Source organism: Lutra lutra, chromosome 12 (genome assembly GCF_902655055.1).
Source record: "Lutra lutra chromosome 12, mLutLut1.2, whole genome shotgun sequence".
Classification (NCBI taxonomy): Eukaryota; Metazoa; Chordata; class Mammalia; order Carnivora; family Mustelidae; genus Lutra; species Lutra lutra.
In genome coordinates, this window is record NC_062289.1 from 20,570,619 (window position 1) to 20,598,444 (window position 27,826).

Sequence of the window (27,826 nt, forward strand, 5' to 3'; positions counted from 1 at the left end):
GAATGTGATTCACAATAGAATTGCCAGTAGCAAATTAAGGAAAGTCCTTGAGGCATAATGGTACAAATGTGGTTTTTTTCTCAATGAAAATTGCAACAAGAAACTTTGACTTCCTCACTATAGTTACTATAATCTTATGTCACAACTAAAGGTAAACATATTGGCAACTCTCTCTCCTACTAGTTAAGGAGATGAGTAAGACACGGAAATGCCTTGTCTATTGCTGGACACCGTCAGTCTTGCCTCAGCTCATTAGTGGCAAAACCGGATTTGTAACAACCAGAAAATACATGGCCCAAACTTGCACTTTTGAATCTGCAATCCTTTAATAAGAAGTAGGTGGAATACAGACAGGAGTAAAGAAAACCCTTTCAAGGACATTCTCGCCACAGCGACAGACAAGAACCACAGAGCCCTGGAGGAAGGAGCCACAACCGACAGCAACACGAGGACAAGGTATTAGCATTTTCTAAGCCATGACATCTGGTTTCTTCTCTGAATTATGCCAATGAAGGCCATAATTGCGGAGATTTAACAGAGGACCTAAGCTTCTTCATCCTATACCCCATGATGAAACTTAGAATTCTCATTTGTATCAAGAAGATAGTATATCATAAATGATTAGTTTTATTTGCCATTATTCCATATATGTTTGTTGTATGTATATATACATATGTGTGTATGTATATTTTGTATGTATATATATACATACATATATGTGTATGCACTTTTCCCCTTACACCAAAGGTTCAATTCTTCTTCATTTTTCCTTTAAACCACTAGAAATAAGAAAGTTATTAAAGTAATTCCTAAAATGTCTGTTACTTAGTTTGGAATCACAGAAACTCAAATTTTAAAAGCAATCATTAGGTCAAGTTCTCTTCTAAGGAACATTACATCTAGAGATATTAATAACCGTTGTGCATTAGAAGGGTTCCGCTGTCAGACTAATTAATATTGCTTCTGCTACCACCTCTTAAAATTCACACTAAGAAGGGTGCCTGGCTAGCTCAGTCAGTAGAGCATGTGATTTTTGATTTCAGGGTCGTGAGTTCAAGCCCCATGTTAGGTGTAGAGCTCACTAAATAAAATTCGTGAGGCACCTGGGTGGCTCAGTCAGTTGGGTATTTAGTGAGCACTTACAGATGTTATGAGGTCCTATGTTTAGATTTCAGAACCAATTCCATCATCTCTCTCCAATCCCTTATTTCTTCCTTTAAATAAAAAGGCTAATAACAGCGATAGTCACCTCATAGAGGTGCATGCCTGAAAATCACTTTGATAGTTATTTTTGATAGATATGTACATAAGAAAGCACAGTATTCCCTGGAATTGAATATTGTTCCATCAAATTTATTGGGAGCCTGCTAAGTGAGATCCCTGAGAATTTACAATGGAACCTGAAAGTTTCATTTTACCAAGAGAGAATGAGGTATGTGGAAGGGATTACAAATGTGCAGGAGAAAGCCTTGGGGATGACAAATATGGTCATTGTCTTGACTATGGAGATGGTCTCTTCAGTATATCCACATGTCAAAATGTATCATATTGTGCACTATGATTATGTGCAGTTTATTTTATGTCAGGTAAAGTTTAATAAATCCATCTAAAATAAGGAACCTAAACATAACACTAGGCTTATTTTTCAACCATTTAAAGAAACACAGTCATTGCCTTATTTAACTCCTCCCCCTTCAACTCAAACCCCTCAATGTGGGGTACACTGTGAACATGTGATCTTCTGTTGTATGTTTTGAAGATGTTTATTTGTTTTCAACAATATTTTCAGATCAATATTCTCAATACTTCAACTTATACAAATGCTGAAAAACAAGAATTAGAAGAATAAAATTATGCTGATTTAGATTCTTAACTAACAGTTAAACCTGGTGCACATGGGTGGCTCAGTCAGTTGGGCATCCAACTTTTGATTTAGGCTCAGGTCATGATTTCAGGGTCCTGAGATCAAGTCCTATGTCAGGGGTCCACCCTGGGCATGCAGCCTGCTTGGGATGCTTTCTCTCCCTCTCTCCCATCCCTCTTCCTCCCTAACTCTCTTTAAAAAAAAAAAAAAGCAAGAAAACAAAAAGTAAAAAAAATTAAAACCTAACTTTTTAAGCTGTTTAAAAATCAGCTAAATAGGTGATGGGGCTTAAGGGGTACACTTGTCATGATGAGCATAGGGTGATGTATGGAAGTGTATATTATACACCTGAAACTAGTATCACACTGTACATTAACTAACTAGAATTAAAAAATAACTTTTTAAAAATCAGTATGACATATTATTACCTGCACATGAATGGGCATGAATGTACTTTACAAAGCATTAAAGAAAAATAACCCATTTTTTAAAGAAATTAATGTCAGATCTGTTTAATAATGTTCATTTTTGAATCATGAATAGTATCTTATGTGGCATGTAGGTAGATGGTCAATAGATATTCAGAGGTGAATAATTATTTTATAATCAACTACTATCTACTTAACTAAAGCATGTTTAGCATGTTTGCTCCCAAACAATTGGCTTTGACTCTTGTACTAGTTAAGCTTTTATGCAATAATGTACTGTAATAAATCACTCCAAACTTCAGTGGCTTCAACCAATGTTCTTTTCTTTCTTTTTTTTTTTTTTGTTAAAGATTTTATTTATGTATTTGACAGAGAGATCACAAGTAGGCAGAGGCAGGCAGAGAGAGAGGGAGGAAACAGGCTCCCCACTGAGCAGAGAGTCCGATGTGGGGCTCCATCCCAAGACCCTGAGATCATGACCTGAGCTGAAGGCAGAGGCTTTAACCCACTGAGCCACCCAGGCGCCCCAACCAATGTTATTTTCTAATTGGGAAAACTTCCCTCAAAAGTTTTTATCACGTACTAATTTCTCTCATAACTATCTTTCCTTAGGCAAAGTTCCCAGTGGACCCTGGGTTGCATCTTTTCATTGGGACCTCATTTTGACATCATTGCTTTCCTTTCACTTTCTTTTAGCAATTTTTCAGAGTCCTGGTCTAGTAAGACTTCTCATTTTTGAGGACAGCTAGATATTTAATGACTGCTTTTTTTTGTTATTCTAATTATTATATCAATTCTGTTATTTAGTAAGATGGGGTATTAGCTCTGTATTCCATTTGAAAATTGGGAGCTTTTCAAGGTATGTGTTGTACGTGTACACATGATAACTGTTTTACATTTTTGACTATAGATTGGAAAAAATAAATTGATTCAGTGTGGGCAGTCAAGAACTGCATGATCAATCATAAATTAATATATTGAAAAAACATAATCCACTAGCATATTGGCTTTGTTGGAACAGGGGTGGCACGTGCATTATTTGTGGATGACTGGTGGAGGTTTCCAATGTTCCCAAGTTTCTAGCTCTTCTCTACTTCTGTGTCAATGAAGGTTTGTACTCTTGTCCTCTGAAGTGTGCTTTGGTTATGTGACTGGTTTTGGCAAATGAAATATGAACAGAAATGATGTGTGCCACTTCCGGAAGGAAACTTTTTTTTTTTCATTTATTTATTAAATTCAACTAGTTTCAGATGTAGTATTTAATAGTTTATAAATTTGCTTATAACACCCAGTGCTAACCGGGCAGAAGGAAATATTTCTGAGCTGGCTCACCTCAGTGATCATGGAATCACTGGTCAAAACGGAGATGTATGAGAACTTCAGGAGCCTAGAATGCTGGGCCACTGTGCGGATAAGAACTGCTCTGAAGGGTTGCCTAGACTCTATGTGACCGAGACATAAGCTATTTAGGTATGGCTTCTTGTTTCCACAGCATTCCTGAGCTCATCCAGATGAGTACAGAAGATGAACAGGATCTTATGTAGTAAACAATGAACAAAATGTAAATATTTATAATGGCATAATATGTAACCAATTTTGTTTGTTCTTACAGGACATTATTCTAATTATGATAGAAACTCCTCTGGCTTCTGGCTGGTTTTTGTTTTTTTTTTTTTTAATATCAATGCTTAGCATGTAACTAGTGCAAAATTAACTCTATTTTGAAAGATACAAACAGACTGGGGTCAAGAAAAAGATGTGAAAGACCAAGAATGAGTACTAGGTACTCCTGTATTCAGAGATAGATGATATTCCCGGAGGTGAGAAAGCAATAAGGTGAATTTAAAGGTCTTTTCTTTTCTGAACTTGTTCTCTGGGTGAGGTGTGGGTAGTTTTTCACAGTGTATCCTTTGCCAGCATGAAGATGTCCCATTTCCAGAACTCACCTGTGAGTGTGGGTGTAGGTACACTTGGTCAGTTCTCCACTGAGTACTCAAGAACAAAACTATTAAAACATCACTAACAAACATTGCAGGTGGTACTTAAACCCCACAAAGGTATCATAACTGATACACACTAACCATGAATAAGACAGGCTTATTTCCATCGGGCTATCAAACAATATGTATATTGAGAGAGTTAGCTTATCTTGTCAAAGGTTGGAGGCTTGGTGGGGTGAGTCAAATTGTTGTAGTCACCCCTATAAAGCTCCAAGTTCCTGTCGGGTTTATGTTCTCAGGGCAAAAGTGACCACTTACACAAAATCTGGCTCTTGTCGACCTCTACAAGAAAACTCTAACCCGCAGGAAAGGCTTCTCAAATTCAGTACCCATCAAAACATTCGGAGATTTTTTTTCTGCATACTGACATTTAACATGATGGGTGATATCTCAAAGCAGGAAAAGAAAAGCTAAATTAAAACTAAATGCCAGTTAATTTTATTAAACCTCATAAAGTGCTTCAACATTTCAGAATGAGCTCAATATCTTCTAATCAATCCAATCGGCCCAAACCTACCCATGTGTGCTTTTAGGGGATTTAGAATACTTCTGACACCAAGCAGGTTGGTATTGATGTAATTCTTTATTTTTTTGAATGTTATTTTTGTTAGTCCTTAACAGTTTAAAGATAGTGTTAATGATTTATGTTTCCTAGCTACCTAACCATCCCAGCTTGATAGTAACTAACAAAACATCCTGAAAGCTAATCTAATAAGGCTAACAAAGACATTGTAAAATCACACATATATATCTTCAGACATGTATTTATATGCCACATACTATCTCCTTTGATAGGTCTGAAAATTTCAAAGTTTTTTTTTAAAGATTTTATTTATTTGACAGACAGAGATCACAAGTAGGCAGAGAGGCAGGCAGAGAGAGAGAGAGAGAGAGGAGGAAGCAGGCTCCCTGCAGAGCAGAGAGCCCTGTATGGGGCTTGATCCCAGGACCCTGGGATCATGACCTGAGCCGAAGGCAGAGGCTTTAACACACTGAGTCACCCAAGAGCCCCTCAAAGTTTTTGATTAATAGATTGGAGCAATAAATTTTAACAATTCTTCCATTTGTTCCTGTCAACATTCATCCCCATTTTAACCCACATTTGTCCTTAAAAAAGTTTTTTTCTAAATTTTAAGAGCATATGATAGAGATAGCAAAATTCATATTTTTAGTGTGTGAGTCTGCAAGTTTGGTAAATGTATGCTATTTAGTCCACATGACAATCAAGATAGAGAATAGTTCCATCATTTCAAAAAAATTCCTCCATTCCCCTGGAGCCCAGTCTCCCAACCATTACTTATCTGTTTTCTCTCCCTATGGTTTTGCCTTTTCAAGAATATCAAATCATATAGTATATAACCTTTTCAGTATCATTTCTTTAAGTTAGTTTAATATATAAGTGTGGCTTTTTTAACATGCCCTCCATTTCTCAAAATTTGGTTTATTAATTCCTATAGCATTAAATATGCATTTCTGCCTCACTTCCATAATCTGATATTTCATATTTAATAACTTCTAATGTAAGTTCTTCACACCAATCAGTTTGATTTCCTTCAAGTCTGTTAGAGCAAATTCTTTTCCACTTCAATATCTCTGTTCAGGTTGCTTTCTCCTCCTAGAGTACCAAATCCATCACATTTACTAATTTAAATCCTTCACATATTCCTATAACCTGCTTCCTCAAATAGTTTTCTCTGGAAAAAGAAAAAGCTAATAATATATCTATATTGATCTCGTTGAACTGATTGATCATGTAAGACCTGCATTGTTTCAGGTTTATTTGAGTTTCGTCACCTACCGTATTGTAAGGATACTGAGAGCAAGATGCGGTCCTAGCATGATAAGGGTTACATATAGATGCTCAGAGGTAACTTGAGAATTCCTACAAAGAGTTTTGAAAAAAGAGCATAGGATTTGTATACCTTTGTAAACTTGATTACTGGTGTGCAGGTGAAGTGAGATATTAAACCAACTCCTTGATGAATTGCAAAATAAGGATGCTAGGGGGTTTTGTTGTTTTTTTAATAAATGGTATATTTAACTGGCATGGCTTTGGGTAAGATTGGCATGACCCGTGTTCGTGGATTCATTGATTGCATGAATAATCTTGGTGACTTCTTGTTTTCCCTAGATTTCACAACTAGAGGGAGAATGCCAAGATCCTACCTGAGGAGCAGGTGACTGCAAAAAAAGTTGTTAAATGATACTACTTCTTGATGTAAAGACTACAAAATGGAACATGAAATTTCCTTTGAGACTCATGAGATGCCAGCATCTGATGTAGCTAATCCAAGAAAAAGTCCCAGGTCAGTATTGGTTGTCAATGGTTCCCTCAGATTCCAGGGAAATTCATATTTACTTCCCAGTAGCTAAGAGCTAAGGGTATCCAAAACGAAATACACTGGAACAGCTATGTAAGAGTCACACATTTCTTATTTTAAGAATTTTCAATCTACAGGTAATTTGCATTAGTATTAGCAGTTATATAAATCTACCATTAAAGAGCCATAGAGTCTTAAAATAAATATTTTAATGCCTTTATTTCAGTTGAAAATAGTAACATCTAGTGGTTTTTTTATACTATTTTATTAAGTAAGCAGTTTTAGAAACATTTAGGTTAAACAGACTGAATTTTTTTTTCAAAATACATTGAATAAGCAGAGACTGTCAAGGACTAATAAGGGTATAACCTCCCCCCACCAGGCAGTGCTTGGTTTCTCTCATAACTTTCCCCCTGCTTGATAGAAGTCTTAGAGACGCATTTGTTTTTCTTCCGTCCCCTGCAGGGGAATGCAACCAACTCCCTAACACGTGCTCTGTGCCTAGGTCATGCTGAAAGTGAGAAACATTTTAAGTGACCGAGGGTGTTAAGAAAATCCGCTTTCTTAACACCCGGGTTACTTAAACCTAACACAAAAGAAAGAGCTTAAACTAAAGAATCATTATTAAGAGAATTTTCATCATGATAATTCCTGTAATAATAACTTTTGAATTAGGCACACATTTAAGCTCTTAAAAAATAGGCATCGGGAAAGAAGTGCCTGAGAATGTTGGGAAGACTACATTTTTTAATTTTTCCTTTGGATATGTATCCTTGTATACACTTGATATCAAAGTGAATAGCAAAGCAAGGAGCTTAAAAGAGATACTGCTCTTCCAAGCAAAGGTAAGCCCCCCACAAGGTAACACACAATAGCTCCATGCTACCTCCGGCTTCATCTCCCTAAGAGGTATGTTCTGAGTGAAGCGGATGATTCAGATACTGGTACGTTTTCCAGTCCTTGACCTAAGGCCCAGTACATTGCTTATCTGTGAGGGCTGTCAACATATTTCAAAAATGGACTTTCCACAGAGCACAGAGTGTGGGCGTCAGAAACAAAAAAGGAAGCAAAAGCAAAGTGTCTCATATCTCTCAAGGAAATCCCATAGCTTGAGAACAAATCAAATGGACTCAATACATCATTCACTTTTATCACAATGGGTCTCGATTAAGCAGCTAAATCAGGTGTTCTATAATAAAACAATTTTGGGGAAATGAGCACATGATTTCCCATGAAATGGGCTTGTCCCAACCTACAAGCAATAAATGCATGATTTTCAGGGAACTGTATTTACTTATTCAATCTGCATCTGGGGACCTAATTATATTTTCCAATGAAGAAAAAAATAAACACTTTCCTGAAGCATTCTTACTACTCAACATGAAATCCAAGTTCTTGAAACCTGATCTTTGATGTAGGAACTTAAGTTTCAAACAATAATTAAAGATACTTGGTTGGTGAATGTTGAGTTAACCTTGAGATTCAGTCAACTCTATGAATATTTTCTAAGACTTCTCTGCCCTTCATTTTCAGGGCATGATAGCACCTCATCTCTAAACTTACAAATTACCTATGCTAGGATCCGTAGGTCAACACTACTGGATTAAGGTCTTTTCAGTGAGGGAAATCTTCAACCACTTCAGGATAAAGACAAACCTGCTCATGGATTCTCCAACATATAGAGCAAATCATTACCATTTATGGCTGCGAAAATTGTATTTGTATTTCAGAGACAGAACTAGTGTAGTATCTTGACAATTTTAAATAAAAAGACAAAAATTTCCACAAGTACAGGAGGACAAGTATAAAGTTTTTAACGTTATACAATCATCGATGGAAAAAATTGACAGGAAGGAAAAGAGATCCAGAGTTACAAAGGTCTCTATGGTGTTTTCTTGTAGCCTTTTCAGGACTGAACGCCATGGTGAGCTCCAGGTTTACCTAAGTTTTTTCTCTTGGGAGACTTGAGAATTCCCCTTCTCAGCCTGTGATCCCACTCAGAGTAAAACATGTGTGAGGCCAACAGAGCACCTTGTGAGCCTGTAAGATTTCAGCACCCACTATAGATTTGAAGGAAGGCATTGTTGGATTGAAGTGAGGCTGTCAGAAATCCCACCACCACCACCGCCACCACCACCACGACCACCAATTCTATCTCAACACTGCAGCAAATGGCCCATCCCAGTCAAAATTACAAACAAAGCAGAACAAAACCAAAGCAACCCAAAACAAAACAAAATTAAAAAAAAAAACACAAAACCTTCAAACATATATTAAAAAAGTAGCCGCCTTTTTTAGTAAGAACTCCTATATACCCTTAACCCAGAAACCCCATTCAAACTCAGTCACCTATCTCAAGAATATCTTTTAAAGCAAAAGAATCCAACTCCAACCCAGGACCATGAGTTTCACTTAATTATCATGTCTATTTATTTTTCTTTAATCTAGAACAGCTCTAGCCCTTTGACCTTCATGACCTTGATTTTTTGAAGATTACAGACAAGGTGTTTTGTAGAATGTCTCTCAGGTTGGATTTGTCTGATGTTTTCTCATGATTAGATTCAGTTACTTCTTCCTAGTACACATCACTGCGTAGGAATCTCATAGGGAACTTTTTAAAATGCAGATTCTTAATAATTAGGACTACAGAGAAATCCATATATGTTTCCTACAAGGCTGAGGGCATCGATGGGTCTGACCACACTTTGCTTTAAAAAGACACCAGTCAAGAAGAGGAAGATATAATTAGTCCTACATTAGGACCAATCCCTCCATCCTTCATGGCTGTTTAACATAGTCCCATCCAGAAGTCTAAAAGAATTATTGATTTCACCACCAGACACCCCAAACTTTTGGAACTATTGATTTCCCCCATCCCTACCTGAACCCCAAACCCAACCGCCATCTTGGTAAATAGCTCTATGATCCACAGAGTTGAACTCCAAAACCGAGGAGACACTCTTGATCCTTCTCTCTTGCTCATCTTCCACAACCAACCTGGCAACACAGTCTAATTCCAGCATGTCCCAAATCTATTCACTTCCACTTGTCTTTTTTCCTCCCTAGGCATCCCCTCTTCCTTGTACCACTAAACTTGTTTCCTAACTGGTCTCACAGCTTCCATTCTTCTCCCCTACACACAGCCACCCTGGACATCTTTTCAAAATAATGTAAGCACTTTGTTAGCTTGAAAACCTCTAATGGCTACTTATTACAGTAGGGGAATAAAATCTAAACTCCCTTCTTTGCAAGGACATGTGTGACTTCTCACATCCTACTCTTGCCTGCAAGCTTGTTTTTTCTCTCACCAGCCAAGCTCCATGGTCCTTCTCTCTGGATATACTTCTTTCCGAACTTTGCATAGCTTGCTACTTCATATCATTTGGACCTCTGCTCAAAAGCCATCTAACTTGAGGACCTCCAACTGCCCTATCTAAAAAAGCCCCCTTCCCCAGTTTCTGTACTTCTCTACCGCCTTTCTTTATTTTTCATGATAGGCATCATCACTATGTAAATTTGTTATTTAATTATTTTCTTGCTTGCTTTGTGTTTCTTTCCCCTTCTAGATATAAGTTTGTAGAAGAAGGAACATTGTATTTTTTATTGATGTATTTCAGCTACGGTGTCAGGAATAACATAAATACTCGTAAACATGAACAGAATAACTAAATGAAAAGGTGAATAAATGAATCCTACCCTACCTAAATCAAAATATTTCCATAAGCGAAGAACTGCCCATGAAGAATTATTAAAGCTACCACTTCTCCCATGATTGCTCACCACCACCGTCTCCTTTCCAAATCTGCAAATGCTCAATCAGCTTAGACTTTAGACTAGAATGACACTGAAAGATGTGTAGCCCCTGGACTACTCCTCTTGCTACATTGAAGATCTTAATAAAAGTTTTGCAGGATGATACTAGTCCAACTGGACTTTATAATCCTCAGAGAATGCATTCCAATGTCCCCCATTCCAGTCAGGGAATTTCTCCTGGCAAATTGAGCCTACACATTGAAACTTCTTTTGCCACATATTCTATTGAAATAACTAAAGAACTTTAAAATAAGAAAATAGGGATGCCTGGGTGGCTCAGTAGGTTAAAGCCTCTGCCTTCAGCTCGCGTCATGATCCCAGGGTCCTGGGATGGAGCCCCGCATCGGACTGTCTGCTCAGCGGGGAGCCTGCTTCCTCCTCTCTCTCTGCCTGCTTCTCTGCCTACTTGTGATCTGTCTGTCAAATAAATAAATAAAATATTTTTTAAAAAACATAAGAAAATATCTGTAGCCATTTAGATAAATAGGAAAAGACAAAATCACTCAGCAAGAAACTTTAAAAGTGTCAAGAGGTTATTAAAATAATGGACATGATCCAAAAGAGAATCTGATTCATGCTAACCAGTTTACACATCCAGTCAAGAAAAGAAAGGACAGGCCTTGAACACACATGGAGAGGTTTCCTTTGAGTTGGATCTGGAATGACCACATAGCAGATGCAAGAGCAGGTACTAAGATGGTGGAGGAAGGCCAAAAGAAAGACTAAAGGAACAATGACCGTGCCCCCAGCACCCGCTCACTTCAGTCTGCCACAGCAAAGAAGCAAACAGAGAAACTCAGCCCAGCCCAGGAGTCAAACCTTAGTGTTCTCCCTCTCTGAGACTTTCTTCTGTACTTCTTACTGGTTGAGTACTGCTGGAGGGAAAGCACACTCTCCAGTGACACTGCTGGGAAGGCCTGGAGCAAAGGCAAGGCAGCTGTGAACTATGGTATGACCTGGCTTCCCTGAACCTTCAGTAACTGACTTCTGGCTCTACTCCTTCCAGTCATCCCACTGACAGAAATGGCGGCTTCGCTGTTTGGGAAATCCCGTGGTCAGTATCTACTCAATGGGAAGGGAAAGGGGCCAGGACACCCAACTGTGGACTGCTCTTGGCCTCTGTATTCTGAAGGACAGTCCACCACGTTCCATCTCCTTGTCCTCACACGTCCCAGATTCAAGCTTCCTCTCCATTTCTGCAGTCATCTCCCACACTCAACAAATGAGGGGACAGTTTCAACAGGGAATGGCACAAAGTGACCTGCCCATTTGTGGACTGAGCCCATATCTTCTACACTTTTAAACAATCTAGATCTGCTAAACTCAGGCAGTGGTTCTCACAAAGAGGCTATGTTTGATTTTTTTCCTTATGCAAGTGATCCTGGAATGACTGAATGAAACTGAAAAACTGCAATTTGATCTTTGCCTGAATCTCCACTCCTCTTGATGATGGTAATTTTTTTTTTAATTTACAAGACTTGGAGACACATTACATTAATATTGAATACCATGAGTGAAAACAACAGTCATAAACAATATTATTTAGTGTTCAAACAACTAGTAACTCTTGGATATTAAGTTTGGACCATGAAATACTAACAGATAACTGAATGGTAGCAACTTAGAAGTTTCAAAACTTACAAGACCTATCCTTTTCAAAGTAAGTAGTACTTTGAAATGTTTCCACTCCTGGCAACAATTTCCCTATTTTCTTTGAAGGCCTAACACCTAGAGAAACTTTGGAGGTGGTAGGTTGACTTAGAATGTGATTTTCCTCTGCCTTGTTGCTTATCTGGAGGGACTCATTACTCTCCTATAACAGGGATGGCATCAGGATGGAGCAGAGACAGAGCGAGTCTAGATGCCCCATGACATCTGGTTCTCATCTGGGCTCTGCTATCATGAGTTCTTTGATTCCTACACCTTCCTACTCCTGTTCCATCATCTGCAAAATGGAATAGTTCTGTAACACAGTACCTAAGGTCCCTTCAAATCCTAACCCACCATGAGTCTATGAGCAGATCGAGAAATATGCTTTAATCCTGAATTCCTGAGGGTTTTCTCTCAGCGTCTCTCCGTCTTTGCAGAAGGGTGTCCAGAGGTTCAACCTGTTCAGAGGTTCCCAGGTAACCAATTGCTAAACAACAGGAAGGGGAAATGAGCTCTCAGTATGAAACATTAAAGGGAAAGAGAAGTCATTCAGGTTACAGAATAGACCAGTGATTTTCACAGTAGAGCCACCTACGGAGTTTTGAACAAAATACTCAGCTTCATTGCAATCAGTTAAATCAGACTCTCCCCAGGTAGAGTTGATACCAGATATTTAAACAAGAACTAAGATAATAAAACTCCGGATATTTCTCTTGCGCAGTTAGAATTGAGAATCCCAAGACAAGATGATGGTGAGAGTATCATTTGAGAAAGAGAGGGAATAGATCAGAAATACCCTTATGCAAGTGGAAATTATTTTTTTAAATCTGCACACCTAAAAATGTTAACTGTTCTTGGTTTAGAGAGATACCACAAATCACTCTGTTTCATGAGTCTGTTGGGCAGCCAGAGTGGAGAGCCACCAGAGCACATTTTAATATTTACTCCTTATTAATTCCTTGGAAAGTTAGTTAGGTCACTGGGAAAGAGAGATGAAGAGTTGTTATTTGGTCTCTTACCATAAATGAGTAAGGCTATAATTTAGGCTCAACTATTCTGAATAAAGAAGGAATGAATGAACAGTATTGCAATTTTTTAAAAAGCTGCGGCTCCCTATAGCTAATTACAAATTCTTAAAGCCACATATTTGCACACTCAAATGCCTGCTTGTCTTTTCTTTATACATAATTCATCCACACATAGTTGGATAGGGTTGGAAATAATATTTTCTTGATGTCAACAAAGTTAGAAATGAACCATATCAGAAATGCACAGAAGAGGTAAAACTCTGCCTCCCTATTTCTGACACAGGGCAAAGACTTGCAAAGATGCCTCTGAAACTCTGATGTTTTAGAACCTCACTGTCTGCTCAGACCTAACTACCTTGTGGCACAGCTCCTTGTCCTATCACACACACTATCCCACAGCCAACTCTGTCTTTCAGATCTACTAGAATGAGTGCTTCCCTCCTGGGTACAGTTTGTCTAATTTGTAGGTCTAAACTGGAAGAGTCAATGAAGAGAACGTATTCTCACAAAACGCTAACCTCTGATTATTTAAAACTGGGAAAAAAGATCAGACCTCAAACTTAACTACCTTTCATTTATCAATTGATCAATCAGCATCCATATGTTCCCCTTAGAAGTTGGGGTGGCCACATTTGGATGATGATGATGATGATATGAAAAGTAATAAAGGCAAGAATTTAACTAATAATTTTGAACTGAGGACCAGATTTTGAAGCATTAGTCTTAGAGCTAGGGATCTTGAAGCTGTATTTCAATTTGACTGACTTGGGCATGTTACCAGCAGACAAGGATCAGCATGGCAACACCACACATTCTGTAGCATTAACCTGAAGTGGAAAATCAAAATTTCCTTAAAAATCTCTCTGGGAGCCTTCAAAAGAAATGAGATCTTGCCATTTGCAATGATGTGGGTGGAACTAGAGGGTATTATGCTTAGCGAAATAAGTCAATCAGAGAAAGACAACTATCATATGATCTCCCTGATATGAGGAAGTGGAGATGCAATGTGGGGGGTTAAGGGGGTAGGAAAAGAATAAATGAAACAAGATGGGATCGGGAGGGAGACAAACCATAAGAGACTCTTAATATCACAAAACAAACTGAGGGTTGCTGGGGGGAGGGGGTTAGGGAGAGGGTGGTGGGGTTATGGGCATTGGGGTGGGTATGTGCTATGGTGAGTGCTGTGAAGTGTGTAAACCTGGCAATTCACAGACCTGTACCCCTGGGGCTAAAAATACATTATATGTTTATAAGAAAATTTAAAAAAAAATTTTTTTAAATCTCTCTGGGGCACCTGGGTAGCTCAGTAGATGAGCCTTCAGCTCAGGTCATGATCCCAGGGTCCTGGCATGCAGTCCCACATCAGGCTCCTTGCTCAGCGGGGGAGTCTGCGTCTCCCTCTGCCTCTGCCCCTACCCTGCTCGTGCTCTCGATCTCTCAAGTAAATATTTTAAAATAATAAATAAAAATACAAAAAAAAATTTTAAATCCCTCTAAAGCTCAACTTCCTCTAAAGCTCATCTAAGGATGAGAAATTTGGGAAGTTGGTGACACGATCAGCCTGCCATACCATTAGGAACCAAGGGCCTCACTTTGGAATAGAATGCCTATAGTCTCTGCAGTAGATAGAACCACCAAGAAAGCAACAAACATATCTAATAACCAGCCATGTCATTCAGAGGAAATCACCATTTGTGTGTCACATAACAGGCTGGCTCCTCACTTGTTTTTGTTTGCCTTGTTCATGATTTCATATTATTTTTTTTAAAGATTTTATTTATTTATTTGACAGAGAGATCACAAGCAGGCAGAGAGGCAGGCAGAGAGAGGAGGAAGCAGGCTCCCTGCTGAGCAGAGAGCCCGATGCGGGGCTCGATCCCAGGACTCTGAGATCATGACCTGAGCCGAAGGCAGCGGCTTAACCCACTGAGCCACCCAGGCGCCCCATGATTTCATATTAAAAGAAGGAACCACAAACAGAAACATATTTGGGGAGACTCTCGTCCAAATGCTAGATGTCAAGTGATAGGGAATGCTAAGGACTGGGGCATTCTGGTCACTGCTCCTCCACTATCGAGGGCGTACCTCTGCTCACACCAGCTGGTCACTGTACCTAGGACATATTGCCAGGTCTTCCCTTTTTTCGGAAGAAGTGGGCATTTAAGGTATTTATGTGAATTACCATTTAAAAAATAGTAACTGTTATTACAGTAATTTTTAAACATTTTATGGATCAATTGGTTTGTGACTTCTGTCATAAAATTATTTCAATATTCCTAGCCCAAGAATTATCCTACATGTAAGGCTCAAATCTCATTTTTTGGAAAACGTGAAGATTTTTTACTCAATAGAGTTCATGCCAGGGTTGATGGCATTTCACTAGTCCTGCTTAACAAAGTGCAAAAGGCATACCTCTGGACGAGATAGTGGAGCTCATTTGATTGTTTTCAATGCTATATTAAATGAAAATTCAATCTGACTTAAATGTCAGTGATAAAGCACTCAGAAAAGTATGCCTAGAGTGTGCACTGAAGATGAACACTTATAGCATGTTCTCTGGGTCCCACGTTCTAAGTACTTTGCATACTTTATATAACTATATATATAACTATATATATATATATATGTATATATATACATATATAGTACTTGGTTTTCTCAACCGAGGGGAGTTTGGACTAGACGACCTCTATGATCTGTCCCTTCTAATTTTCATTCCTTAGCATATTATGAAGTATTTGAAATGACAAGTGAGCAAATCCAATGGAAACCAGGTAAGAATTAGACATCTCTCTTTCCACTGACCACTAAAACTGAATCAGGGGTGCCTGGGTGCCTCAGTGGGTTAAAGCCTCTGCCTTTGGCTCAGGTCATGAACTCAGGGTCCTGGGATGGAGCCCCACATTGGGGCAGGCTCTCTGCTCAGCAGGGAACCTGCTTCCAACCCCTACCCCCACCTGCCTCTCTGCCTACTTGTGATCTCTGTCAAATAAATAAATAAAATCTTTAAAACTGAATCAGGATATATGGAATCCTTTCCCTTCATCACTAATGTGGGCTCTTTTCTTTCTTTCTACTACAAACCATGTGAAAGAGGATGCCCTTTCCTGAGAGGGAAGGATTCTCAGGGAAGGAAAATGAGGAGTCAGACCAAGTGACTTTTTCCAAACTAGTGGTTAAGTAGTGAAGTTGAATATTTTAAATCCAAAAGATTCTCCTTCTATTTTCATTCTGAGTTTTTATTCAAAGATCCAGGAAATTTCAACTGTCCATTAATTTACCAAACACACCTACTGCATTTACACCAGGAACTGTGATAGTCTCAATTTTCACGTAATAATATCAGAAGCTGGCTGTTATGTTGCTGTCAATAAAAAATACAACCATTACACTATTCACCCTGGTGATGGTATTACAAACCTCTTAAGTCAAAATATTTTCCCTTTTATGACTACTGCCTTAGAATACCTCCTGTTTGCTAGAAATCTGTAAAGCAAATTTTCTCCTGGCACTACTCTAGAGGACTTCATGAGCTCCTTATTACAAGAGACTGTGTGATGTATTGGAGCCCCGAAGAAAAATTATTTTTTACTTTGCATATAAATGAGTATAGTAGTGTCAATTATGGTAATAACTAGCAAAAACAGATGAAATGATTATTTAGAATACCATGGTCTTATTCCATTTATCATTTGTCTTATGTGTGTAAATATATTTATTTTTGCTCATTAACACAAGTGTTCTTCTGACATCCTACCTCTTACCTGCAGTCATCTGTGCAATGCAGTAAAGGGTTTAGATTGTTATTTATCTGGCCTCACTCTTGCATCTGTGATGACATAAATAGCCACGCAGAGAAACGAATTAGTAGAGAGCATGACCAAAACGAGTTTGTGAATCTGATGTTCTTGGTCTATATGGAGTTAAGGTTTCCTTTCTGTGCTTTATCTTATTTTGATTATTTTTATCCCCCCTTATTATGTTGTAGGGCTATAAATTAATGAGAGGGATCTAAACATTGCTTCAAATTCTAACATCTAAATGACAAATGATTAGTCACCTAAGGTCACGTTCTTATGGCAAAGTTCTTGTTTAAGATGTTTCTCAAAATTCCACCTGTAAAATTGCTTTAAGTGTCTCTGAAATACATCTTAGCAATAAAAAATCTTGGTACTTTGGTGCTGAATTTGATATTTGGAAAGAGCCAAAAACTCATTCTGAATCAGGTGTGGTACAGAGGAGCTGGAGTTGAGCCATATCATTCTCTGTGTGGGTCAACAGGAGCCTTGAAAATATTCTACAAGTGTTAGAATGTTTCACAGAAATTTGGTATTATTAAAAAATAGCATAACTTTCCAGGACAACACTTTACGGATAACATTATATGCCTCCGTAAAAGATTTAAAAAAAAATTACTACAAATAGCTATTCTGAAATAATAAATGTTACAGTCATCTCTAGATAGTCTTTCAAGACTCTGGGCACATTACACAAAACATCTCCAAGAAATGATGAGTTTTTTCTTTGTTGAAAAAATATACCTCAGGAGCTGGGTGGCTCAGTGGGTTAAGCCTCTGCCTTCGGCTCAGGTCAGGATCCCGGGGTCCTGGGATCTAGCCCCGCATCAGGCTCTCTGCTCGGCAGGGAGCCTGCTTCCTCCTCTTTGTCTGCCTCTGCCTGCTTGTGATCTCTCTGTGTGTCAAAAAATAAATAAAATTTTTTTAAAAAAGAAAAATACACCTCTAAGAATATATGCTAATTACCTGACTCTTTGATAATCTAGCTTTCCAGTGAATTTTTCATTTTTCTCCTCTATATGTTAACATGAAAGACAATCTTAATGTGTTTGCTAGCATCCTGCAAGATTAAATCACAGGTGACCTTTATGTAGTCAAAATCCAAAATAAATTCAGGTATGGTAATGGCAGTGGCCATTGAAGATTATTCAGAGTATTTGGAAAGGAATAGTTAGTCACAAATGTACTTATTTTTTTGGAAAAATGTTTCACATGTCTTTTGGATACTGTCTTTAAACACTGTAGTTAAATTTCACTCTGGTTTATATACCTACCTGTCTTGTCTTTTTTTTTTTTTTTCCTTTGAAATAAGCCATACTTAGTTTAAAAGAGTTCATCTACGGAGATGACCTTTCATAATATCAACAAATGGCATATGTATTTCTTTAATAAAATGAAGGTATCTTTAAATACTATCTTTCCTCTCCTGACAAACACGAGTGACCAGATGTCAATGGTTCATATTTCTATTTCATTAACTTTCCTTCAATAAGAAGTTGATTTCATGATAAGCTATGTCTAAAAAGAGCTATGAAATCCAGCATTTGATTGAATTGATGGGTCAAACAATTTAGTCAAAAAAATTTACAAAAAACCCAAATCCAACAACAATTTACAGCAATAGATCTCAAATTTAATCAAAATAGTCCACGGCTTGAACGTAAAAGCAAATCTTAGTAAATGTAGAATAGACTGTGGTGGGATTGGAATGTCAACATGAAAAAAATTCTAGTAACAGATTGTTTCCTTGTATTTAATTTCAATTCTGCTAATGAAATAGGAAGCAAGCAGAAGGTAATTTGAATTTAAACATGGCCAGTCCTTCTTATATGCTAATTACATTATAGAAACTATTTGATATAAAAATCCATGCAAAAAATATGAAAACCACTTGTAGTGTGTTTTTTTTTAACAGAAGACATTTGTAACATCTTATTAAGTTCAAATATAAAACTTTACTGTAGCATCCTACTAAGTTCAAATCTAAAACATAATTCCCTGGTGAAAAACAGAAAAAAGTGTTTTGAGATAGGCTATCCAAAAACTATATCTGGGAAATAATATAATCAAAGGAATATGTAAATATAGGACAATGGATTTTTTTATGACTTTTCAAATATCCATCATTTATAAATTTTTGGTGCAGGAATATCTAAACAGTTTTCTGTATTTTATTGACTTATAATTAAAAGAGAAATAATTGTTATTTAAACAGTTTTATATACCAATTTAGAAAAATATTCATCAGTTTGACTGAAAGCATATCATAAAATGCCCAAATTAATGATACTGATAGGCTAACAAAACATAAATTAAAGTCATTGGTATGAATAGAAGCATAAAATATTTCATACTTGATGTGCTTTTAGTTCATAATAGTATTTGAAAGATGCCATGCATATCACCGTAAACAGGAATTGAACATTTTCTTATAGTTCTAGTCCAGATGGTCTATCGTCTTTCAACCTCAAAGTTGGAATTAAAATTAACCTTTTTCGGGGCGCCTGGGTGGCTCAGTGGGTTAAGCCACTGCCTTCGGCTCAGGTCATGATTTCAGGGTCCTGGGATCGAGTCCCGCATCGGGCTCTCTGCTCAGCAGGGAGGCTGCTTCCCTCTCTCTCTCTCTCTGCCTGCCTCTCTGTCTACTTGTGATCTCTGTCTGTCAAATAAATAAATAAAATCTTTAAAAAAAAAATAAAAAAAATAAAATTAACCTTTTTCAGGGCCACCTAAGTGGCTCAGTCAGTTAAGTGTCTGCCTTCGGCTTAGGTCATAATCCCAGGTTCCTGGGATCTAGCCCCACATCGGGCTCTCTGCTCAGTGGAAAGCCTGCTTCTCCCTTTCCCTCTGCCTATGGCTCTGCCTACTTGGGCTCTCTCTCTATCTCTCTGTCAAATAAATAAATAAAATCTTTTTAAAAAATAAAATTAACCTCTTTTTGCCAAAGGGCTAAAATCTAAAATCGCAAGATGATCAGTCCCAATATTTAGAATAAAAATTGTTAGGAAAAAATGTCACAATTACTTACAACCATGAATTAAATAGTAGTTGCAGATTTCATAGTCTGCAGTTTCAGTGACTTCTTGTATGTACTGTGAAAAACCAGCCCACACTTTTCAGGGGACCTCTCCTGCGCTAAGTTCCTTGGGATGTAAGCCTCAAGCAAAGGGGCAAGATGCTGACCAACTCTATGTTTTATTCCCTGATACATAGTCAGGGAATAAAACAGAGGTCCCTCCCTACTGAAAAATGGCTCCTTTCCACATGATACCATTGGGAGATATCACTGAGTTCCTGGGCTCTTTTTTTTTTTTTTTTTTTTTTTTAATTTGACAGAGAGATCACAAGCAGGCAGAGAGGCAGGCAGAGAGAGAGGAGGAAGCAGGCTCCCCGAGAGAGCAGAGAGCCCGATGCGGGGCTCGATCCCAGGACTCCGAGATCATGACCTGAGCCAAAGGCAGCGGCTTAACCCACTGAGCCACCCAGGCGCCCCAGTTCCTGGGCTCTTAAATGCAAATTCCGTTGTGAAGTTTATTCCTTTTGCTTAGTTCCCATTTGCTGTTAATTCCAAGGGAAGGGGGAGAATACTAGTTGGGATAGGATTTTGCTTTTGAATGATGAGGATACTAAAGGTCAGAGCTGGAAAAAGAAGAAACTGTGGACAGCCCCCAGAGTAGTAAGAAACATCTAAGAGTCAGGGTAGGAGACAAGAAGAAAAAAAATATGTGTTTTCTTTCGTGGTTTTTTTTTCCTTCCTAATGTTGTTTTAAGATTGAGAAAGATAGCCTGAGTAAAATTATCAGATTTCCAAGGGTCACCATTGTAAACTCAGTGCTCTTAAAAATCAGCTGAACCACCACATTTTAGCACCATGACCCATCAGCAGTGATGCATGCAAATATTGAAATATTTGGGGAGTTTAGGGGTCTCTCTAAAGCTGCATTGCTTCCAATTAACCCCAAGAGATATACTGAATTGTCCACAGATGTGGACAATAAGGGCAAGACACTCAAAGTTGGTCTCTTCATGAATTCCAGCCTAGTGACTTCTGGGTGACAAATGGTGATCATCTAGATTTAGTCCTTTTTAGTTCAACATTGCTTGAATGGAAACTTTCACTGGAACTTTAGACCAATTAAATTGATTTTTAAAGAATCAGTGTGAGTAGATTATATGGCACAAGTTAAGACTTAACTGAGGTATGTACTTATAGGGGTAAAACCATTATTTAGCTCTAAACCTGGTTTTCATCAACTCGTGAGGGAGTGGCAAGCTTTCAGCAGTTTTCTAGCCAGTTAATATTTTCTTCTGGAATCTTACACTGATGAACTTTCTTTACATTTTATTGCATTTCCTGAAGTTTGACTCAGCTACTACCATTCTTAGATTTTACTTTCTTTATATCTTATCTCTGCCTCCGTGTATGTGTGTGTGTGTGTGTGTGTGTGTGTGTGTGTGTGTGAGTGTGGGTGGGCCCACGCACACACGGGCCCACTCATGTGCACTGAGAAGCCAACATTTCTGTCTGTTAAGCAAGAGCTAATGCTTTCTCTCTGAACAGGAAGCAATGTGATCTCCTCCCTCTCTGCCCACCACAGAGTTATGTAGAAGTCCCCATGTGGTAGTAAGGGTAATGTTGTTTTTGTTCTCTCACAGCTCCCTCCCCTTTTGAAAATAATAACACTGCAGTTACACTTGGAGAATCACTCTCAGACCATGTACTGCTTGTAGGAAAAGAACCTTCCCCAGAAGCAGGGATGGGCACATGACCCAGTGCCAAAGGCTCAAAGGCAATGAGACACGATTCCAGAATAATTTTGTGTTTGCAGATGATAAACCTGAAACAGCTGGTAGCCACCTTGTCCCGACAAGCCAGGAAACTGCCCATGAACAGAGCGACCCAGAAGAACTGAGCCAAGATATGAAGAGAGATCGAGTAGGCCCTGATGACAATTTTGGATGGCGACTCCATCCCTCTTTGCAACTCACTCTTCTCCTAAACCTTCAGGGCTCTTGCTTTTGTGAGAAATGCTAGACTATTCAGACAATATTTTGATGCTATCTAATGAAGGCAACTCTTGGTGTCACTTTCAGAGAGTAAAATTAAAGGGAAGATATTTTTTCTGAGGTATTCTAACACTGGACTAGAGAAAAACTTTTAACTCTTTTCTGTTCATTATTCTTCTATTAAGTATTAATTTTACATACCTCCTACCTCATCTTCAATATTGGGACCAAGTTCTTGGGCTTTACCACTCAACACATTCACTCTATCTTGAAATATTAAATTGCCTTGGACATGATAAATTAAGCAAAGTAAATAAACTTGAATCATTTTCTAATTAATCAATGCAGATGAGCACAGCAGAACTTTATTAATCTCTCTTGATGCAGAGAGATGTATTTAAATGTTATTATTCAGCATACAAACATGTTGCAATAAATCATACCACTTTTTCATAGCTGAATAACGTTATTTAATTTAATTCACTTATGACACACATCCTTCAGTTGTAGCTGTCAAACTTCAAATACTTCACTTTTAGATAAATATGTTTCAGGAATGCTAAAAAATTTAGTTGAAAAATTCAGTTTCATAATGACTTTGAATCTCTCAAGCTTTTACCACATTAATATTTCAAATGGCATTGGTCTGTAATCTAAAGACTATTCTCACACACTTTTATTGTATATGTGACAGATGTACTATGCGAGTCTAGATGTGTGTCTAAATGTTTTTTAATCAAGTACTGAAAGATATTATCTAATCTAACCTGGTATTTCAGTGGTGTTTCAGATGGGACATTCTTCAGACAGATGTAGCCTATTGCAGATTTGTATATGAAACTGAGTAGTTGTGTATTAGAGCATCACCAGGACTCTGGCAGAAATGAAGGTTGGGTCCTGGCTGCTCTCACTGGACTTTCCTCCTCACTAGACTGAGATTTACTTACAGACAGAAAGACAAGTGAGAACAGGTCTGGAGGGCAGGAAGTGTTGTCAAAGGCATTTTGCTCTTGATATTACTTTTTTTTTCCCCAAAAAACTTTGAATCAGTTAGAGTAATCCTGAAAAGACTCAAGGAAAGGAATTTTATCTTTTTTTTTTTTGTAAAGTTGAGAGAAAAGATCACGTTATCCAAGGAAGGAGGAAATATTTTGCAGAAGACAAAAATGATGAAAAGGTGAAGGAAGAAGAGGAGTAGAAAATCTTTAAAGGGAGAAGAGAAAGTAGAAAAAGAAGAGAAGAAAGAGGCAGATGAGCCACAGGAAAAAAAAAGTCGGGGGGGGGGGAAATAATGTGTTTTCGAAAAGTGTCAGTCCAATTGGCATAGGTTTATACCCCTTATGCATAACTGACAGTACCCTGGTTTCTGGGAACTGGTTACCCCCACTCTTTCTTTCTCATATTTTTATGGGCAAGCATATTTAGATAACATGACTCTACCTTTGGTCACAACTGATTGGTTCAGGGACACAAGCTCAAGCTGGACCAACAGGCTGCTCCCCAAGGGTATGTGGAATTCAGAGAGTACAGAGTCTGGCTATCCTTTTGAGGCATGGAGGTGCAAGCTTGAAACTTATTGTTGGTATCCATTGGATCTTCAATCCAATGAAGATTGAAGTGGAAGAACTTGGTTTCAAGAAAAAAGGAAGAAGAAAACCAATGCCCAGAGGGAAGAAAGGAGATGAAAGACAGAGAGAGCAGTCATACTTACTTCCAGGACATTTCTGTGGCCCAGCTTCCCTGACTTCCATGAGACACCCTTCTATCCTGACAATAAACTGCCTTTCACTTACTGTGAGCTAGAGGTAGTTACAGCTATATGTAATCAAAAAATTCTTAATCTAAGAACGTGGTGTAACAACTGGAGATCTAACAGTACAATAATCGCTGTGTGTATATGCATATATAAATATGTAAATATATATTTATACATCTCCACAGGCTCCACAATTAACATTTGAAAGCTGAAAGCAAAATATTTACTAATTCAGCCACTACATTCAAAATACTTTTTAAAAATGGGTATCAGAGTTGCAAAATCACAGTAGGGGAGGTGATAAAACACTTTCTTCAAACTCTAAAAGAATTGTGATAATGATCATCACCAGCTTGGTGCGTTCCCAAATGCAGTTTAAAATGTTATCGTAAGAATCTTGTCAATGTTATCCTAAGAAATTCATAATGACCCTGTCATTGTCTCAGCTGCACATTTAGTTCTAGTTTTCATACAGGATTCTGATACTCTATCTCATCAATGGAACCATGTTAAGAACTGCAAGGCATATTTCCAGTTTTAAAAACTATGTTGCCCTTGCTGTTATTTACTGATTTGTTTCTATGGTTTTCTGGAGTAGCACAAGGGTCAACATCACTACTGTTCAGAAAATGGGGCATGTACGGGCAGTCTATGCTTTACAATCAAATTTGAACAATCATTAGAGATTTAATAATAATTTTGAAAATTACGTAAAGGTTTCCTTGGAATTTATATGACCGTCCATGACAAATATATGTCATAGGGCCATAAAGTTATATCTTAGAGGGGCGCCTGGATGGCTCAGTTGTTGGGCATCTGCTTTCAGCTCGGGTTGTGATTCCAGGGTCCTGGGATTGAGCACCACATTGGGTTCCTTGCTCAGTGGGAAACCTGCTTCTCCCTCTCCCACTCCCCCTGCTTGTGTTCCCTCTCTTGCTGTGTCTCTCTCTGTCTCTTTCTCTGTCTCTTAAAATCTTTAAAAAAACAAAGTTATGCCTTAGAGTCATTTTATACAGGAGAAGTAGGAAGGGGTAAGGATAGGAAGAGAAGTTTATTAGAGTATTTAAAGTATATTAAATTGTTGTAAAAAAGCATCTTCTTATATCTCTTAGCATGGAGGATGGAGAAAGGCTGCATACTGTGGCTCATGAGTTAGTACACTTAGACTAAATTTATATTTGTGTTGTGGGTATGGCAAGGGAATGAAAAAAAGTTAATATACAAAAGGATTATTTTTTCTTTCTTTTGAGTTAGTGTGTATCAGGGCTGAAACCCTCCATCTATGTTCATTATAGTGAAGATTTTTTTAATGTCTACAATCCTAAAAAAGATGTTGAAGAAAGATGCTGAGAGATGTGGAAAGGTCTTCAAAGAATAAGAGCAATGCAGTGAGCGTTCGGTTGTGATGCAGCAGGAAATGGGAGACCTGGGAACCCTGAGCAGCAGCAACTGTGGTTCAAGCCAAGTCGCCATTTTGGAGAAAGGGGATGAGTATGGCTTTGAGGATGTTTGGTGACAGGTGATGGCAGGACACTCAAGTGCAAACTCAAGAAGCACCTAAGATTTAGCAAGAGAGCATAGGACTTACTGGCCAAAAGGAACCTGCCAGGACTTTCAACACTGTACAGAAAGTTCTTGAGAGCAAATCTACACACAAGGTTATGATTCTGAAAAGTTGTAAATTGTTACAGCAGGTGGGCGAGGGAGGGACTTCTCCCTTGTACGTGGACTTCTGTCATAACTTGACTTCTTAAAAATTTTCCTTGTCTGACACAGTCTTGTTATTTTACATTTTCACCAGACTTGATAAGTGAAAGGGAGAGCTAGTCTGGGAGCAAAAGAGAAGGAGGCGGGTGGGAGGGAACAAATGTCCCTCTATTATATCCAAAGAAGTACATAAAAACCAAATAGTCAATGCTTAATTAAATTTATGAGGACTCTTGTTTTTTTTATTATATCATGAAGGAAATCAGGAAATACAGTTTGCCATTTAAATCTATCCTTAAGGAGGTAAAAGGGAAAATGAAGACAAATAGCAAACAAATTAAAGGTAATACTTCATGTTAACTATAGTCTCCCTAAAGAACTATAGCTAAGAACATGGAGAATATACTTCTTGAGTACACAAACTCCATCCGTATTTTGGTTCTCTCATTACTGAAACTAAAGGTAAGTTGTCTCCAAGCTGCTGACTGCATTTCTCCTCTATCCTTCCAGGGTTTATGTGAGGACTTCCCACCAAACTGAAATGCAACTGAAGAACCATCGGCCTCGCAGGCAGCCTGGGCTGTGGAAATACTGCCCTTGTTTCTACCTTTGTAGAAATCAGTCTTCACATCAGTGCATTTCTAGAACATTTTTCTCATTCACTGCCAGCTCCCATCCCAACCCCAGTTGATCCTGTGAGTATTTTGAGTGTGATCTCTCCTTTCTCATGATTCACCATCTACATTCTTGACACCTGTACCTTTGCTGGCCCAGCTCAAATTCTCCCATGCTGTAAGAACGCTTCTCCTTATGAAAGGTTGCAAATGGAAGTATTTCTCTCACTTCTCCCAAAATGTATTCATAAGGATCTCCCCAAAACACTTCTCTCCCGAAACTGAGTAAGGAAGGCTTCTAAGCACCCTACTTTTATATATAAACCTATGCTATTGTGATCAGTTTCTCTCATTCACCAAACAGTCCATGTGTGACTGACCGGGAGCTGGGGGTATTCTAGGCACCATGGGCACAAAGATGAACAGGACCCTAGAGGCACTTAAGTCCAAGAGACAGGCACATAAACCAGCGATGGCAGCCCAGGGTTGAAGAGGCCTACATAGAAATCTGCACCTGGCGTCATGGCAATACCCACAGAATCTATCCTCCAGGACAGTAAGGAAGTCATCTATTTCACTCACTGTTTGTCTTACAATCTCCCAAAAAAGAACAATGACACCTCTCTTCTGGGTTGTACAGCAAGAACAACCTGTGATTGTGTGCTGTGATTCATTCAACCACAGGAGATGGAGGCTTCCAGAAATGAAGGGACAGAGAGCAGCTACTTGAGCTTTACCAAGTCTTCCTGCCTACAACTACCAGGGCCCAGTAATACACACAGAGGACCCTGGCTGCTCCTGCTCTCTGAAAGTGGGGGTGGGGGGGGCTGATCTTATGAATGGTCAAGGCCATGGAGAAGGGCCAGTTCACTTGCTCTTTGGGGTGGAATACAAAGGTGTGTGGGGAGTAGCAGGTGAGGGGCTCTGCCCGTAGCCAGGATTGGCCTATCTGAGCAGGAAACTATTCCAAGATGGAAAGGTGTCCTAACCCCCTTCTTTCCTCGCAGCTGAGATGATGAGCCACTTTCTTTCCTCACTGGAAACACTGAAGGGCCAGTTTCTGTCTGTTTCCTAAAAACACTGCAGTTGGGTAATTTCCATTTGCAAACAAACAGGATTTATACCAAGAGGTTTGCAGATACTACATGTTCTGTCTTTGGGCCACATAGAGCCTATTTTCTGATTAAGCGGCACATAAATCTTGGAGTAAATTGCTTAAAGGCTATGATCACAGCATATTAAGTGCAGCATTATTTCCACGAGAACTCATTTGGGGAAATGCCAGAGGGTCGTCCCATTTTCTGACAGTGACCTTATAGCATCACTGTTTTCCTCAGTATCCGGCACTCTGCAAGTACATGATGATGAGTGAGAGCACTGCTCATACCCGAGGCTGGGGGATCAGGGGAGCTGGGAACACTAGGAACTGGCTGGGTCACTAAGAGGAGGGGCACTATGGATATTCAGGAAGAGGAGAACATGTGAGCAAACACAGAGTGGAGGCAGCGTGGCTGACAGAAGCCACTTCATCAGGAAATACACAAGGGCAGGGCACCTGGGTGGCCCAGTCCCTACGCGTCTGCCATTGGCTTGGGTCGTGGTCTCGGCATCCTAGGATAGAGCCCCATGTTGGGCTCCCTGCTCAGCAGGGAGCCTGCTTCTCCGTCTCTAGCTCCCCTGTGCCTGTGTTCCCTCTCTATCTCTCTCTGACATAAATAAATACAATCTTCTTTTTAAAAAAAAGATAGATGAGGGCTAGATTTCAGAGGATACTATGTCCCATTCTATTCACTGGAACAATTATTCTGGGGTCAGATTCCATGTGCCCCACATACATTAGT

At 38.7% G+C, this 27,826-nt stretch overlaps 1 protein-coding gene and 1 long non-coding RNA gene across 5 annotated transcripts in view; one reads left to right on the forward strand and one right to left on the reverse strand.

Annotated features, from left to right (window-relative positions):
• The window catches only part of RAB27B (RAB27B, member RAS oncogene family), a 155,659-nt gene that overhangs the window by 74,134 nt on the left and 53,699 nt on the right, over positions 1–27,826 (reverse strand). The window lies entirely within an intron of this gene.
• LOC125082369 (uncharacterized) lies at positions 254–27,538 on the forward strand. Its single transcript, XR_007121959.1, has 6 exons — positions 254–456; positions 3,585–3,762; positions 4,765–4,855; positions 6,424–6,598; positions 25,882–26,066; positions 26,387–27,538. It is a non-coding gene; the product is annotated as an uncharacterized LOC125082369 (long non-coding RNA).